The sequence below is a fragment of the Amaranthus tricolor genome, chromosome 4 (assembly GCF_026212465.1).
Source record: "Amaranthus tricolor cultivar Red isolate AtriRed21 chromosome 4, ASM2621246v1, whole genome shotgun sequence".
Classification (NCBI taxonomy): Eukaryota; Viridiplantae; Streptophyta; class Magnoliopsida; order Caryophyllales; family Amaranthaceae; genus Amaranthus; species Amaranthus tricolor.
This window is the reverse complement of record NC_080050.1, coordinates 27634429-27652205: the sequence shown is the minus strand read 5'-3', so window position 1 is coordinate 27652205 and position 17777 is coordinate 27634429. Positions and strand designations below refer to the sequence as shown.

The following is a 17777-nucleotide window of genomic DNA, read 5'->3' as shown; positions in this document are numbered from 1 at the left end:
AGTAAAGAAAAATAAAAGAAGCTCTTAATTTTGTATGGTAAATATTTATCCTAAGGGAGGGTGGGGGAATGTATTACCTCCATAATAGGGGACATCATCTTCTTTTTCCTTCATTATTTTTATTTTATACTCATTTTACCTTCTTTACAACTATCTCAATCACTTCAAATGCATTTCTATTTGCTTTTATTTCATTAGTTTGATTTTATTTCTCCCCTTAAATAGTTACACACAATCCAAGCACGCCCTTAATATGAATTGTTAAACGAAATATATACACTCCCTAACCCTGCTTTCTCATTTTACAACATTTTTCATTTTAATTTGTCCCGTTAATTTTGCAATCTTTTTTTTTTGACAATGTATCACTCTCATTCTTATAATTTTTTTTCCATAAACTCGTATTCTTTCTTCATCTGAATCACTCATTTCTATTATCAACTTACTTTTTATTTTAATTTTCAATTCAATTTCTCAATCTTTTTACTAAATTTCACTTATTTCATACGAGGAGCAAAATAAGAGTCACATGAGTAGTGCTTGTTTATGCTATTAAAGTGGCATATTGTTGGAAATTATAGTAAGCATCAAATGTGATGATGTAATTGTGAATGAATTCGTTAATGATAATTTCGATGAAGGAAATAGACTGTTTCAACAATAAGTTTTCAAAAATATTTTAATTAATTACACATATTTGATTGAAAACTTTTGTTTGATACTTAAAATTATAATTAATAATTAATGTAATAAAATTTTTTTGAATGTCACAAAATTACCTTTTCACCTATAAAAATACTCCATTTGGCAAAACTTTATAAAATCATTATTTGGATTTTTTTACTTCTTTTATAATATTGTATGATTACTCATAATCTTGTTGCCTGGATTGAAACTTTATGACGAAAAACATGATAATGGTTATATGGTACGAGGAACATGAAGGTTAAAATTATAGGTGAATTTGAAGGGAGAAGAATAATACTAAAATATAATTGTATGAGAATATATTGTGCGACAACTGAATTTGAAGTAATATCGAAAATAATAAAGAAAACAATACAAACACTAAGAAAAATACACCAAGAATTTACGTGGTTATTGATGTGATAGCTAATAGAATAGAATAATATCTTGTATATTTTGAAAATCTTTTGATCTGCTAATTATATGTAATTATTTAGTTTCCTAAAACTAGAGATTATCTTTTGTATATATTCATCAAATCATGAAATAAATGGGAAGGAATCATTTTTTATATGGTATCAGTTGCCTAGGTTCCTTTGCTCCTCTCTTCTCCCTCACTCCTCTGCCAGCCAGCCACCACAATTGGTGTTGCTGTCGCCTTCTTCCTAAATGCATCCCGCTTCTTTGGTTGCTAACATCAAAACATGTGTACCAATTCAACTTGATGAAGATGGTACCAATTTCAATTTCACTACTTGGGTCACTCTCTTTAAACTTCATTGCCTCTTCCACAAAAATGCATCCCGTTACTTTGGTTACTAACATCAAAACATGTGTACCTATTCAACATGATGAAGATGGTAACAATTTCAATTTCAATACTTGGGTCACTCTCTTTAAACTTCATTGTCAGGCTCATCTTGTGGATTCTCATATTGGGTCACTCCTCTAACGCATTGGTTACTAAAGATTTCGATAGGCAAAGTCTTGATGATATTGTTCACACATAGATTTATGGTACTATTAGTCCCTCTCTTCTTAAATTGATTGTCCGTCCCGATGATAATGCTTTTGATGCTTGGACTCGCATTGAGAATAACTTTCTAAACAACAAAACTTCTCGTATTCTTCACCTTGAGTCTCAATTCAATGATATTTCCCTAGCTAATTACCCGAATGTGAAGGCTTATTGTAACGAACTTGAGAATATTGCTACTTCTTTTAACAATCTTGGTACATCTATCTACGACAATCGATTGGCTCTTCAACTTCTCCATGGTTTGACTACCGACTACCATACCTTTCGATCCTCGGTTCAATATATGTCTCCGGTTTCTTCTTTTGACACTCTTCGCTCCATGTTGGAATTAGAAGAGCACTCAAACAATAAAAAAGTTTCACCATCTCATGACTCGGCTCTTGTGGTTACCCCGAAATCGTGCTCTTTGGAAAATTCTGAACATTATAATTCTCATGGTCCCTCTCAATCCCATGGTGGCCGAAGCAGCCGTGGCTACCACCACAGCCCAGCCTCTCACAGTGGGTATACAGGCCCAATGCACCGAAGCCCACATCACCACCCACATGCAAGAAACAACCGGCATCCCTCAACTCCTGGCCCAAATCAATTTTCCTCTTGGAATTGGGCCCCTCCTTATTGGGCTCCACCCCTTGCCCTTTTTCCAATCAACCATGGGCCTCTCAGCACACTCATCAGAATGCATCCCAACCCAAATCTGCTGCTCGAATTCTTGGACCCAAACCGGCAAATAATCTTTATTCTGAATCTACTTCATCTACGTGTTATTGGCCTACAGACATTGATCAAGCTATGCATACTCTCTCCTTATCTTCTTCAGATGAGCAATATTACATGGACATCGGTGCCACTTCCCACATGACTTGCTCTCAAGGTACTTTAATGAATTATTCTCCTTTAACGCATCATTTATCTAATGCTATTGTTGTCGGTAATGGTCATATGATTCCCGTTCATGGTCACGGACACATTTCCCTTCCTTCCTCTCACAAACCCCTCACTATAAAAATGTCCTTCATGCCCCAAAACTTATTAAAAATCTCATTTCCGTTTGCAACTTTACTCATGATAATATGGTTTCAGTTGAATTTGATCTTTTTGGCTTTTCTGTAAAGGACTTAGTCACGGGGAACATTGTTCTGAGATCTAATAGCACTGGTGATCATTATCCTTTCCAATCGACACATGGAACCACCATTCCATCCTCTTCATCATTAGCTTTTTCTGTTTTCTCTTCTAGTATTTGGCATTTTTGTCTAGGTCATTCGGGAAATGCAATTTTGGAATCATTACACTCTTCTAATTCTATCAAATATAATAAAACTCCATCTTTTGTGTGTCATTCTTGTCCTTTGGAGAAACATATTAGATTACCTTTTGTTAATTCTCAATTTGTGAGCAGTAAACCGTTTGAAATTATTTATAGTGATTTATGGACTTCTCCAGTTATAAGTCATTCGGGCTACAAATACTATGTTTTATTTCTTGATCATCATACCAAATTTTTGTGGACTTTTCCTCTTTTTCGCAAGTCTCAAGTGTATGATATTTTTGTGCAATTTAATAAAAATGTCAATACCCAATTTGAGCTTCATATCAAATCTTTTCAATGTGATCATGGGGGTGAATTTAATAATACACTATTTCACCAATTTTGTGCTAATATGGGTATCACTCTCCATTTTTCTTGTTCTCAAACCTCATCTCAAAATGGAAAATCCGAAAGAAAAATATGCACAATTAATAATATCATTTGTACTTTATTGTGCCATGCTTCTCTTCCCCCGTATTTTTGGCCTCGCGCCTTGAATACCGCTACCTATCTTCTCAATGTTCTTTCCTCAAAATTTCTCGGTCATTTAACTCCAACCTACATGCTCTACCATAAATCTCCAACATATAATCATCTCCGGGTTTTTGGGTGTTTATGTTTTCCTCTTATCTCCTCCACCAAAATTCACATATTACAACCTCGTTCATCTCCATGTGTCTTTTTGGAATATCCTTTTTTGCATAGAGGTTACAAGTGCTATGATCTCTCCACTCATAAGATTTTTCTCTCTCGACATGTCCTTTTCGATGAAACCAATTTTCCTTTTTCGACATGTCCTCATGAGTATGAATTTTTGGATGATTCAAACCCTCTCTTATTTTTCCAACTTTCATCTAACCCATGTTCACCTTCTGCTGGGCCCAATACCAATTCAGGCCCAAACCCCCTTACCCCCCAACCCTCCTCACCTACGGCTGACAATCCAAGCCCAAACACCCGTACTCCCTCATCCTCCCCTCTTACGTCTTGGCCTATAGTCAGCAGCCCAGTTTCACTTCCTCCCTCCTCTACTGGGCCCGCCATTGCCCATCCTTGTTTTGGGCCTACATCTCCCTCATCCATCTCATCCCCCTTATCTACTCCATCTCCTCCATCTCCACCCGGCATGATTACGCATGGTAAACATGGCATTTCAAACCCAATCCCAAATACACTTCCCATGCCCTTTTCCGTCTCTTTTTCTCCTATTCCAAAAAATCCTATCCAAGCCCTCCGTGACCCAAACTGGAAACAAGCCATGACCGATGAATTTGATGCTTTAATATAGAATCATACTAGGGATCTTGTACATTGACCTCCTATTGCCAATATTATTCGGTCTTTGTGGATTTTTCGGGTTAAAACAAAGTTTGACGGTTCGTTTGAGCGCTATAAGGCGCGTCTAGTTGATGATGGTAAGTCTCAAAAGGAAGATATTGATTGTGATAAAACCTTTAGTCCTGTGGTCAAACCCACATCTATTCGCATTGTTTTGAGTATTGCTCGGTCTAAGTCTTGGACCATTCATCAGTTAGACGTTAAAAATGCTTTTCTTCATGGTAACCTGAATGAAACGGTATACATGCATCAACCTTTGGGCTTTCGTGATCCTGATCGTCCTGATCATGTTTGTCTTCTACGGAAGTCTCTTTATGGTCTCAAGCAGGCTCCTCGTGCATGGTATCAGCGATTTGCTGAGTTTGTCACTACTGTCGATTTTCACAATAGCATTTCTGAGACTTCTTTATTTGTTTATTGTCATGAGACTGATATTGCTTACCTTCTTTTGTATATGGACGATATTATTCTCACTGCATCTTCTGATCGTCTTCGCCAATCTATCATGTCCCAATTGAGTTCTGAGTTTGCTATGAAGGATTTAGGTCCTCTGAGTTATTTCTTCTATATGGTTGTTTCTCGTAATTCTGCAGGTCTCTTTCTTTCTCAACAGAAATATGCTACCGAAATTCTCGATAAAGCCGGCATGTCTCAGTGCAAACCTGCTCCAACTCTTGTGACTACTTCTGGCAAACTTTGTGTTAATGTTGGCTCGCCATATGACAACCTTACTTTATTTCGCAGCTTAGTTGGAGCCTTACATTATCTTACTTTCACCCGTCCGGATATTTCCTTTGTTGTCCAACAGGTAGAGGTGTTCATTCGGTTGATCGGGTCGGTTTCGGACGGGTGTTATTCGGTTCAGTTGCATTTCGGATCGGTTATTTTTCGGCTGTGTGTTACGACGGGTCACACTAGGGTCGAGTCGGTTAGTCACGGTTTGGTCAGAAATCGGTTATTCAAGCTATCGGGTTAGCATCAGTTCGGTGTCGGTTGAAGTTCGTGTCGAGTGTCAATCGGTCTCGGGTTGTTATCGATTACTAATTGGTTCGGTTTTTTCGGGTACAGATCGGGTTCGAGCTTTATTTTTCGAGTAGTTATCGGTTACGAATAACTATTGATCGGGTCAATATCGAAATAAGTTAATAGTCAGGTTTTTAATTGATGTATGCTCATTTACTTACAAAAAATAATAACCGATTGTTTTATTAGATATAGCAGATAGAGGTGTCAAACAGGTCGGGTTGGGTCATTTTCAGGTTCAGATCATATATAAATGGGTCAATAAACCCTTAACCTGAACCTGACCCATTTAATTAATGCTGGGTCAAAAATTAAAACCCCGACCTGATCTGTAGCAGATCGGATCAACCTGCTTATGACCCATTTAACCTACTTTTTTTTGTAGGTCATTAAATTCATACATTTCAGGTCATTTGACCCATTTAACCTTAATTAAAGGCTTCCTCCAAAAATAAACGTATGTCACTTAATGCAGCGAGCACACGGTATTCTTTAGTAAAAGGCGAAAGAATAGTTCGCTTTGTGCTCACGGCGTGGCTGCGTAAGTTGGTATGAGATCTGTGGAAGTGATTTAAAGGATTTTTCTTTTATTAGTATCTTTCATAGCCGATGTGGGACAACTTCCTTTGTTATTGAAAGTCATCTTCAGCTGACAAATCCCTTAGCCGATGTGGGACAACTTCTTTTCTTATTGAAAGTCATCTTCAGCTGACAAATCCCTCAATACATGGTAATTGGTATTATCTTAGTTTTACGAAGTATTTGGCAAATGTTGATCCGTTTTAAATTTAATAAATGGGTTAAACATGTTTTTTTCGGGTTTAAATATTCAACCTGAACCTAACCCATTTAATAAACAGATCAGGTCGGGTTGACCCATTTAATTAATTGGGTCAAAAATCTAAACCCAAACCCGCTAATTTCGAGTCGGTTTTACATCAGGTTAGCAGGTCAGGTTAGCTTTTACCAGCCCTAATAGGCAGATCAATTTATTTTAATTAGTTTATATATATATATATATATATATATATATATATATATATATATATATATATATATATATATATATATATATATATATATATATATTCTGTATGCAATCTCTTCTGTATAGAACTTGTGTTCTTCCTTTTTCCGTATTATTAGAAAACTGAAATTGGACTTAATTTGCTAAAATTAGGTGAAAATTTGATTCGGATTTATAACAGTTCGATTTACAATCGGTTCGGGTTTGTATCAGTTCGAGTTAAAAACAGTTCGATTAATAATCGATCGGGTTTGTATCAGTTCGGGTTAAAAACAGTTCAATCTTAATCGGTTTTAGTTAGGTTGCATTCGGTTACGTGCATAATTCGGGTCGTATTTGACTCGGGTCGATCACTGTTCAGTTCGGGTAACATCGATTAAGGTTTATATGTCGGTTATAAAATTCGGTTGCAGTTCGAGTTCGATTTTGCCCTTTTCGGTTATCAAACGGTTCGAGTGAAGTATCGGTTCGGGTAATTGCGGTTCGGTAAACCTAAAAAACTTACATTTTTTCAGGTTGGATAATTTTTGATTCCGGGTCGGGTTTGTTTTGAACAGCTCTACCAACAGGTGTGTTTATTTATGCATGATCCTTGGGTAGAGCATATGGCTGCTCTCCATCGCATTCTTCGATATGTTCAAGGCACTATTGATCATGGCTTGCAGCTATACAAATCTCCTGTTTCTTCTCTTCTGTCATATACTCATGCTGATTGGGGTGGTTGTCCTGACACACGTCGTTCCACTTTCGGTTACTGTGTTTTTCTTGGTGATAATTTGATCTCTTGGTCTGCTAAGCGCCAACCCACAGTTTCTAAGTCCAGTGCGGAGGTTGAATATCGCGGTGTTGCAAATGTTTTTTCTGAAACTTGTTGGATTCGTAACTTACTCCTTGAGCTTCATTGTCTTATTACTACGGCCACACTTGTTTATGGTGATGATGTCAGTGCTCTTTATCTATCTGGCAATCCTGTCCATCATCAACGCACTAAACATATTGTGATGAAAATTCATTTTGTTCATGAAAAAGTGCAACGTAGTGATGTACGGGTACTTCACGTTCCGTCTCGTTATCAGATTGCCGATATTTTTACCAAAGGTCTACCTCAGATTTTATTTGATGATTTTCGATCCAGTCTCAGCGTCCGCAAACCTCCTGCTTTGACTGCGGGGAGTAATAAAATAGAATAATACTTTTTATATCTTGTAAATATTTTGATTTGCTAATTATTTTGTAATTATTTAATTTCCTAAAACTAGAGATTACCTTTTGTATATATTCATCAAATCATGAAATGAATGGGAAGAAATCTTTTTTTATAATAACTACATCCATGAGCAGCAAGTTTAAAAATTTAACTATAAAACTACAAGATTACAAAGATGCATCAAGAATATCTCTCTAAAAGACTAGAATGACTACCTTATTTTGGGAGAAGAATAAAAATATTTTCCATCTATCCCACTAACATAAATTTACGCCAAAATAAAAAAACTAATTAATTTTTTTTTCTTCTCCATTACTTTACAACAATTTCCTACTTTATTCTCTAGTTTGACAATAACAAATAGATCAATAAATTTAATTTAAAACCAATTGCGATCGTGCTTCTAAGTTCTTTGTTCTAATGAGAAAGTATAAATAGCTAATTCTTTACAGATGCGTCCTCCACAATCCATGAGTCATATCACATATTCTCATTCTACCAATCCTTTAATAAACAAAATTTTCCTGTCTAAGTTACATATCCAAATATTCCCTCTATTTTTAAATGAAAAATTTTATGTGATAACTTTATATTTTGAATTTTTACATGGTAAACGAACGTATTTTCTAACTTGTATGGTTTTTTACTAATTTATATAATAGATAAAATGTTAAATTTTTTGTTAAATTAATTTCAAAAACATTTTCAGAAAGTGTCCTTTAAGGTTGATCAGGACGTTTGTTTTTATGAAAAAGAATCGTTATAATGAATAATAATAATGTAAATTTAATAAAAATCTTAACATTTTGATTACCAAGTGAAAAAGTGAGAAGCTTTAGATCACTACACGGATTGAAAAAAACATTTGTCACAACGTAAATTAGTCAAAACTCGAGATTACCACATAATATTATTCTTTTAAATTTTTGATACTGAATGTGACACAACATGTCATCATTAATTGCAATACTATATACTTAACTACTATTAGTAATTGCAAGATGGCCATGTTGTTCATTTTTTGGTATCAAAATAAATATAAAAAAAAAGCCTTTAAAAACATAAAGTGTAAGAATATAATATTTTTTTGTTTATATTATTGATATTTAAATTACTTTATAAAAAAAAACACCTATAATTCATACTTCATTGCTTAAACAAAAAATGTAAATAATATTTAAATTTAATTCAAGTTGTTATGGTATCATTTATTTAATTTATTCATTTATTTAAATTATTAACGTCATATTACTTAAATACCCTTTGACCTTTTGTTTTGACTTTGACTTTCGGTCAACGGGCTTTTTCTGGATTTCCCATCTTCCTTGAATGGCCCGTGGGCCAAGTATCTTTAAAAACCCTAACTTCCCATAAGGGAATGACCATCAAGTTGACTCACTTCCCCACTCTCCCACAATACATGGTTCCCCTTGCTTGGTAACTTCCCACTTCCCCTCAATTGCATGGTAATCCTTCTTCCATGGGAACTAACTACCCATGTCTCCCATGATCTTCAACTCCCACTCTCTGATGTAACTTCCTCCTTGAGCATTATAAAAAGGGACAGCCATCAGAGAGGAGGGGACATCTGAAAAAATAATCTACAAGAGCCTTACTTATTCTCTACTTCCTTTTCAACTCCATTAGCCTACCAAAATTCAGTAACATCCACCGCAATATCTCGCATTCAATTTATAATCACTCACTACATATTATCATATCCACGTTCTAACTTGAGCGTCGGAGGGGTTTTCCGGGAGATTACCCCCGGACAAGGCTAACGTGTTGTTTCGCAGGAATTCAAGTCACTTCCTCCCACAAGTCGCTCCTCTAGACCACACTTCCACCTATCTCCAGGTATTTTAAGTGTCTTTTGCACTTCCTCGTTTCATCAACGAAACAGTTTGGCGCCGTCTGTGGGGAACATAACAGAAAGTCATGGCTCCTAAGAAGAATCCTACACAAACTGCAACCGTGCGTAGCACAGATACAGACACTTCCGCAGGTCACGCTAACAATCAAGCCGTGACTCGTCGTGATCTGGACATGCTAGCACGCAACCTTACTGCCGCTTTTACTGAACAGCTCCGCGCCGTCATAAATAATACTCCCACTCAACAACGAGTATTAGAAGATATGGCAGACCAAATTAAAAACTTGCAGGAACGGATCGAACCCCATCAGGAGGTACCAAAGTCCCATGAATCTCAAGATGGGAATTCGAGGACTTCCCACTCCAGCAGGCGTAATAAGAAAAGGCGGGAAAGATCGAGAACCCACACGGATGTTAGCAGGAGTGATCCACAGGACAAAGTGTCCAAAACCGCCTCTCGAGATGCCCGAACCTTCCTAGAAAGCAAAAAGCATAAGGCATCCGAAAGCGTCCAGTCGCTGGTGGATCGACGGAGGCAAAAGAGGAAGAAGGCGCAGCTGGTAGGATCTAGCTATCCAGCGAGTCCTGTAACCATGCCGCGGAACGAAGTCGAGGTCAATATCCTCCCTGGAGATCCTACGCCGATAATCTCTCCAATGGCTCCTGAAATACTAAACCTTCCCAACCCGGGGAAAATAAAAATCCCAAATATGGCAGCATTTGACGGCACGTCATGCCCCGGGGAACACTTGATGGCGTACAAGAATTTGATGGTGCTGCACACTACCAACCCTTCCTTGTGGTGTAAATTCTTCCCAACTACTCTTACGGGAGTAGCCTTGACATGGTACACCTCCCTTCCAGGAGGAAGTATCCACAATTTTGCCCAGCTAGAAGGCAAGTTTCTGGGCCACTTTATAGCCTCAAGAAGGCAAGAGAAATCAAACTTCCACCTACTTAGTATCACTCAATTGGAAGGAGAGTCCATATCCTCCTATCTTAAGAAGTTCCATGAGGCGGTGCTAGAGGTGACGAATTTAGAGGAATCAGTCGCCTTAAACGCCCTAATCAACGGAATGAAGGCTCAAAGGCTCAAGTTCCAGTTGGTGGAGAGCCAGGTGAAGACATATGCGGAGGCCATGAAGCAGTGTCAAAGTTATGTCACGGCCTCCGAGATATGTCAGGCACATGACCCCAAGAGGCGGAAGTCTGACAAGAAGGACGCCGCAACTCCCCATCAATCCTCGAGGAACAGAGAAGAGCCCCAGTTGAGGAGGGAAAGAAATTACATGCCGCGTCGTCCCGCGCCCTCTTCTGACATGGGACCACCACGATCCCGTCACATTTATACCACGGAAGGGGAATCCAGAACGCGCAATTTGTTAGACGGGGGAAACGACCTGATGTTTAATCGAAACAGAAGGGATATTTTCTTTGCCGTTCGAGACAAGTTGCCAACTCCACCTCCCACTACCACTCCTTCCGACAGGCGCAATTACAATTTGTGGTGTGACTACCACAAAGAGCACGGCCATACCCTTGCCCAATGTCGCGAACTCAAGCGTATCTTGCATCAACTGGCCGATGAAAGAAAGCTTTCCAGGTTCCTCAACAGGAGGCACTATGACACGGGAGGAGAAGCGAACAGAAGGCCGTGGAATCAAAGACGCAGATCCCCCAAGAGGGAAGAGGCAAGACGCGAAAGTTCCCACACACAGGGGACCATCAACATGATTTTTGAAGGATATACCGAGGAATATCCTACCGTTCGCGCCGCGAAAGACAACATCCATACTCTGCTGAAAAGACCGACAACGACCGTAACCAGCGGGCCGGTCATGAAATTTGATGCCACGACCTCTCAAACGCTGCAACAGCCCCATACTGACCTTCTGGTGGTCACCCTCAAAATTGGACAGATGAAAGTCAAAAGGGTACTCGTGGATACCGGAAGCACGGCTGATCTCATTACAATGGAGTGCTTGAGAAAAATGAAGTTTGAGGAAAAGCACTTGCAGCCCCTAGATAAGCCGCTGATCGGGTTTGGGGGAAGTCAGGTCATTCCGCTAGGAACGATCATTCTCCCCGTGCGCGTAGGAGAAAGAAATGAAAGCAGGTCCATGCCCATACGTTTCACGGTAGTGGATCTCACTTTCCCCTACAACGCCATCATGGGACTTCCCCTCATAACAAAATCAAAGCTGCAATCTTTCCTCATCAACTCTTGCTGCAATTCGAGCAGGATGATGGGCAAGTAGGCATCCTCAAGGGAGATCAGGTAACGGCCCGCCAATGCCTCATAAACACTCTGAAGCGTGGACATTCTGCGACACCCGCCAAGAGGGAAAGGGAAGATCAAGACGCTTCCGCTGTCATGAGCGTGTATATGGAAAACCCTAGCACACATGAAAGGCGTCGCCCCATAGAAAGATACGAGGAAGTAGACATGTTCGAGGGGAAGCAAGTCAAGATAGGGAAAGATCTTCCTGGTACGATTAAACAAGAAATCGTGGCCACCATTGCTGAGTTCCGCGACGTCTTCGCCTTCAGCACGGAAGAAATGCCTGGCATCCCTACTAGCGTCATGTGTCATAAACTTGACACAAGACCAGGCCACAAACCAGTGAAGCAAAAGCTGCGGCATCAAGGAAAAGAGCGGACCGAGGCCGCCAAAGAAGAAGTCGAAAAATTGTTGAGAGCCGGATTTATTAGAGAATGCAAATACTCTGATTGGCTATCCAATGTCGTCCTCGTGAAGAAACCGAATGGCAAATGGAGTATGTGCGTCGATTTCACGGATTTAAATAAGGCATGTCCCAAGGACGACTATCCACTCCCAAAAATAGATCGCCTGGTGGACTCCACAGCAGGCCATGCGCTATTAAGTTTCATGGATGCCAATGCCTGATATCATCAGATTCAATTGGCGCCGGAGGACCAACCACACACGACCTTCATTACTAGCATGGGTGTCTACTGCTACAAAGTCATGCCCTTCGGGTTAAAAAATGCTGGAGCCACCTATCAGAGAATGGTAAACAAGGTTTTCCAATCTCAGATTGGACGGAATTTAGAGGTATACGTGAATGACATGATAACAAAGAGCAAGCACGCAACTCAGCACGCCGCGGACTTGCGTGAAACGTTCAATACCCTCCGTAAACACCAGATGAAGCTCAATCCGGACAAGTGCGTATTCGGGGTCACCGGAGGAAAGTGTCTCGGCTTCTTGGTAGACGAACGGGGCATCGAGGCAAATCCAGATAAGATTCATGCCATTCAGAACATGAGATCCCCCACCTCCGTAAAAGAAGTACAAAAGCTCACGGGGTGTATAGCTGCTCTAGGAAGATTCCTTTCAAAGTCCGCGGACAAATGCTTGCCTTTCTTCAAAATGATAAAGCAACAGAAATTCGAATGGACCGCGGAAGCAGAAGAGTCTTTCCGCCAGCTTAAGGAACACCTATCGGCCTTGCCAAAACTAGTTTCGCCCATCAACGGGGAAAAGCTAGTCTTATATGTCTCTGTCTCCGAATACTCGTTATCCGGAGTACTGGTGGCGGAAAGGGAAAAGAAGCAGCTCCCAATATACTATGTGAGTCATGCATTCCGTGGCTCGGAGGGGAACTATTGCGAAGTGGAAAAGGTCATATTTGCGATAGTGATGGCCAGCAGGAAATTGAAGCCATACTTTCAGTTCAACCAGATCATTGTCCGGACTGATCAACCTTTAAAAAAGATTCTTGAAGGGAAAAACAAGTCAAGCAGCGTCACAGATTGGGCAAACCAGCTAGCAGATTTCGGCATCGAGTACGAACCTCGAACAGCAATTAAAGCACAAGCTTTGGCTGACTTTATTGCTGAAAGCACTTCCCCCCTCCTGCTGAACTCAACCAAGAATGGAAATTGTATGTAGACGGGTCCTCAACACAATTGGCGAGTGGGGCCGGGCTCCTCATTGTGTCTTCCGCCGGGGTCCGTATGGAAAGGGCAGTCAGATTCGAGTTCGCGGCATCCAACAATGAGGCCGAGTACGAAGCATTACTGATGGGGCTGAAGATCTGCTATGAGGCAGGGGCTAAAGAATTGGCCGCATTCTCTGACTCCCAATTAATAGTGGGGCAATTAAACGGGGAATTTGAGGCTAAAGATGATAGCATGAAAATGTATCTGCAGCAAGTGAAGGACTTTGTTCCAAAGTTTGATAAGTTCACGTTGGAGCACATTCCACGATCCCAAAATGCCCAAGCCGATTCCCTAGCAAAACTTGCCAGCTCCGCGGATACTTCTGCGACTCGTGATATAATCTGGGAAGTGCTCCCTAACCCCAGCATCAACTTCATGGTCAATACCATCGACAGATCTGAAACATTGATGGGGCCATACGTTAAGTACTTGCGAGATCAAATGCTCCCCCAGAACGAGAATCAGGCCAAAATGCTCCAGAAGAAGGCCAAATGGTTCGAACTTCACGAAGGAACGCTCTATAAAAAGTCATACACACATCCCCTTCTGAAATGTGTTACTCCTGAAGAAGGAAACTATATCCTACGCGAAATACACGAGGGTGGATGCGGAATACACCAGGGAGTGCGAACTGTCATTAGCAAAGTCCTTAGGAGTGGATATTATTGGCCTTCACTCCGGAAAGACGCGGAAGAACAGATCCAACGGTGTCCCGAATGTCAGTATCACTCAAAGATAGGGAGGAAGCCCTCTAATTACTTGACCGTCTTGCAAGCCGTCCTGCCCTTCGACAAGTGGGGTATGGATCTCCTCGGCCCCTTTCCACCAGCAAAGGGGCAGCGCAAGTTCATCATTGTGGCTATTGATTACTTCACCAAGTATGTAGAAGCAGAGGCTCTTAGTTCAATCACAGACAAGCAAGTCTGTCAGTTTTTATGGCGGAACATCATCACAAGATACGGCATACCACGGGTGATCATAACAGATAATGGAAGGCAATTTGTCAACAAGAACACCATCAAGTATTGCGACAAATTCCACATCCAAATCAGATTTAGTTCTGTCTCCAGGCCGCAAACTAATGGTCAAGTCGAGTCCGCCAACAAGGAGATACTAAATGGTATCAAAAAGAAGATAGAAGGGGTCAAGGGAAATTGGGATGAAGAACTACCCGGAATCTTATGGGCTAGTCGAACCACCGTCAAAGAGGCCACGGGGCACACACCGTTCTCTTTAGTGTACGGATCCGAAGCCGTACTTCCAGTGGAAATAGGAGTACCCTCTACAAGGGTCACCTACTACTCGTACGACGAGAACGAAGAAGGAAAAAGAGCAAACTTAGACCTACTACCAGAGACAAGAGGAAATGCACTACTAAGATCGATGGCCCAAAAGCAGAGGATAATTCGTAGCTTCAACCGCCATGTCAAAACAAGACGTATTCAGGTCAATGATCTCGTCCTCCGTAAAGTCGAAGCTACGGGGAAGATAGTTGAAAAAGGAAAGTTAGGGGCCAACTGGGACGGACCTTTCAAAGTCACCCGCGTCATCAAACCAGGAACGTTCGAACTAGAAGACATGAAAGGGAAAAAACTACCCCGTCCATGGAATGGAGACCACTTAAAGAAATTCTTCATTTAATAAAATTTGCAAGGGGCAATCAGTTACTAGTATCAGTCTTAGCAGCTTCATCAGTGACAGTCTGATCAGCATCAATCCGCGACTACCTTCATTCCGCAACATAGTTGCGTTGTCATTCGAAATCACTTCTGTCATCGTCATTTGTATTCTTATCAATCATTTATAACAGAAGTTTCATTTTCAGATTATCCGGCTCTTATGTTCGCAAATATTTGGTAAAGTTCTATTGCAAATCTTATTAAATCAGTAATATTCATAAGTCGGACCCCTTGAGAGGGGTCCCATTATCAAATTATTCTAAGTCACTAACGAACTTGTGATACCTATAATCAGTAATATCCATAAGTCGGACCCCTTGAGAGAGGTCCCATTATCAAATTATTTTAAGTCACTAACGAACTTGTGATATCTATAAGTCGGACCCTTAGAATAGGGTTCCAAGACCGAAAATCATTTGAAGTATATATTCACCATCTGTTCGTGACATCGATAAGTCGGACCCCCAGTTTGGGGTCCTTAAGTTCGAAAATATTCAAAAGTTATTTTCACTAAGATGTTTTCTAACCGGGACGTCGACAAGTCGGACCCCCAGATTGGGGTCCCAAACTTCAAAAATATTCTAAGTTATTCACCAAAATGTTTCCCAATCGGGACATCGACAAGTCGGACCCTCAGACTGGGGTCCCAAGTTAAAAATCATTCCAAATAAATATCTAGCTGAATGTTTCTTGTCCGCAACGTCGACAATTTGGACCCTCTGATAAGGGTCCTGAAGTTCAACCAGCCGTGACATCGATAAGTCGGACCCTTAAATTGGTTCTAAGTTCGAAGTTGTCAAATCTACTCCAAGTAAATATCTTCTAGCCGTGACATCAATTAAATGCTGTTTCCCGCCTAGTGAGGGAGAGAAGCCGCGGCCGATGAAAGAAAATTTGAAATACTTAAACAACAATACGTTGGAATAATCATTAATCATCAAAATAGTTCAGCGCACAAAGTAATTCTATTCAAGGTTACAAAAGTCAAAATTACAAAAATTTATATTACAAAAACTAAACATTATCCAAAAAGGCATCGACGTCCCCCTCGGCGTCCTGGGCCGGCAACGGAGGAGATTCGGCCGCCCCCTCCTCAAGACTTGGAGTGAAGCTCACAACATCTTCAACATTGAACGGCTCCACTTCAATCCCGGATAGCTCTTTGGAAAAACCCTGGAGGTTCTTTCCTTCATCAATAAGGAGATTCGACAAGTCTAGGCACAAACTCTCCAGATGGGAAAGCGCCAAGTTTTCAGGGGCCCCCGAGGTCGAAGGAAGGGAGAGGGTTAGCTGATCCAGATCAAGGCATAACGCCTCCTTCTCAACCGCGACATCAACCCTCTCCGACCAAGCCCTTGCCTCTTCCACATCCCAGTTGGGGTCCACCAGTACCGCCGACTCCCGTTCCAAAATTGGAGCTAGGTTGGCCAAAGCTTCGTTCCCCTTGAGATATGCCTTTTGTTTGAAGGAATCGAAGTCAATGCCTAACTCCGCGGCAGCCAGACGGTACTTCTCTTCAGTAATTGTGGACCCCGTGCCCACCATTTCTGCCGTCAGACTCCCTAAGAAACTCGACGCTTCCGGTTCGTCCGAAGTAAGCCAATCCCTAGCTATCCGGGCTCGTCTCCCTAAGCTGGTCTTATCAATCCGGGCCGCGGATAGCAAAGTCTTGAATTTGGCCGAATCAGTCGACACCTGTTCCAAAAGACACTGGTTCTGATGAACCAGTTTAGCATGAACATCCATCAGGTGACCGATTTCATGGCCGAGGGTTGCCGATTTATTGGAAGCCGCGTCCAGACTCTCGACGGTCTCCTCAAGTTGCTTCCTCGCCCTCTCCCGCCACTGCTCAGTTCTGACTAAACGCTCCTTCAGCTCAGAGCATTTAGCCAACTTTTCCTTTAAGCCCGGCAGTTCATCTCGGAGCTTTTGAAGCTCCTCGTCCTGCTCATCACAGCGGGAGGATAAGGCAGCCAGAGTCTCCCTGTCCGCGGCGCTTTGGCGACTGAGGTTGAGTTCAAAAGACAACCTCAGAAAAGCCTGCGAAAAGAATAAATCAAAATCTAAAACAGTTAAACTCAAAGAGATGTAAGAGGAAGGAAGTTACCTCAGCCGCGGAAACTTGGAGTTGACGGACCCTATCGGTGGGGGAAAGGGAATCCAATAGATCAACATCCACTTGGCTGATCAAGTGAGAAGTTGCCCTATTAAATCGAGTTATCATGCCCTTTTGGCCTAAGTCGGTGAAAGGGGTGTCGTGCCGGAAAGGAAGAACCTCCCGACGACGATACACCTCTTCCACCTTCGCTTTAGGAGCCGCGGCAGACTCCCCCACCTTCTCTTTGCCCCGACTCAGGACATGGGACGCCTTGGTTTGAGGTGAAGCCACCTCCTCTTCCACCGACCTCATTTGCAGAGGTACGGCCGACATAATTGTTGTTCCCGCCGAGGCCTTTTTTGAGGCACTCTCTTCATGGGAGGAAGAGACTCTCTTTCTCTTCCTCTCCCTTTTCTTCGATTCCCTCTTCTTAGAAGGGATTACCCTCTGAGAGTCATCGGGAATATGGACCTGTCTTCTCTCCTCAAGGAGCCGGAGAGCCTCCTCTTCGCAGGGGACCTCATCCAG

At 41.3% G+C, this 17777-nt stretch overlaps 1 non-coding gene across 1 annotated transcript; it reads right to left on the bottom strand.

The window, feature by feature from the left end:
- Positions 1 to 5822: 5822 nt before the first annotated feature.
- On the bottom strand, positions 5823 to 5938 carry LOC130811947 (U5 spliceosomal RNA). The gene has a single exon (XR_009041559.1). It is a non-coding gene; the product is annotated as a U5 spliceosomal RNA (small nuclear RNA).
- Positions 5939 to 17777: the final 11839 nt, after the last annotated feature.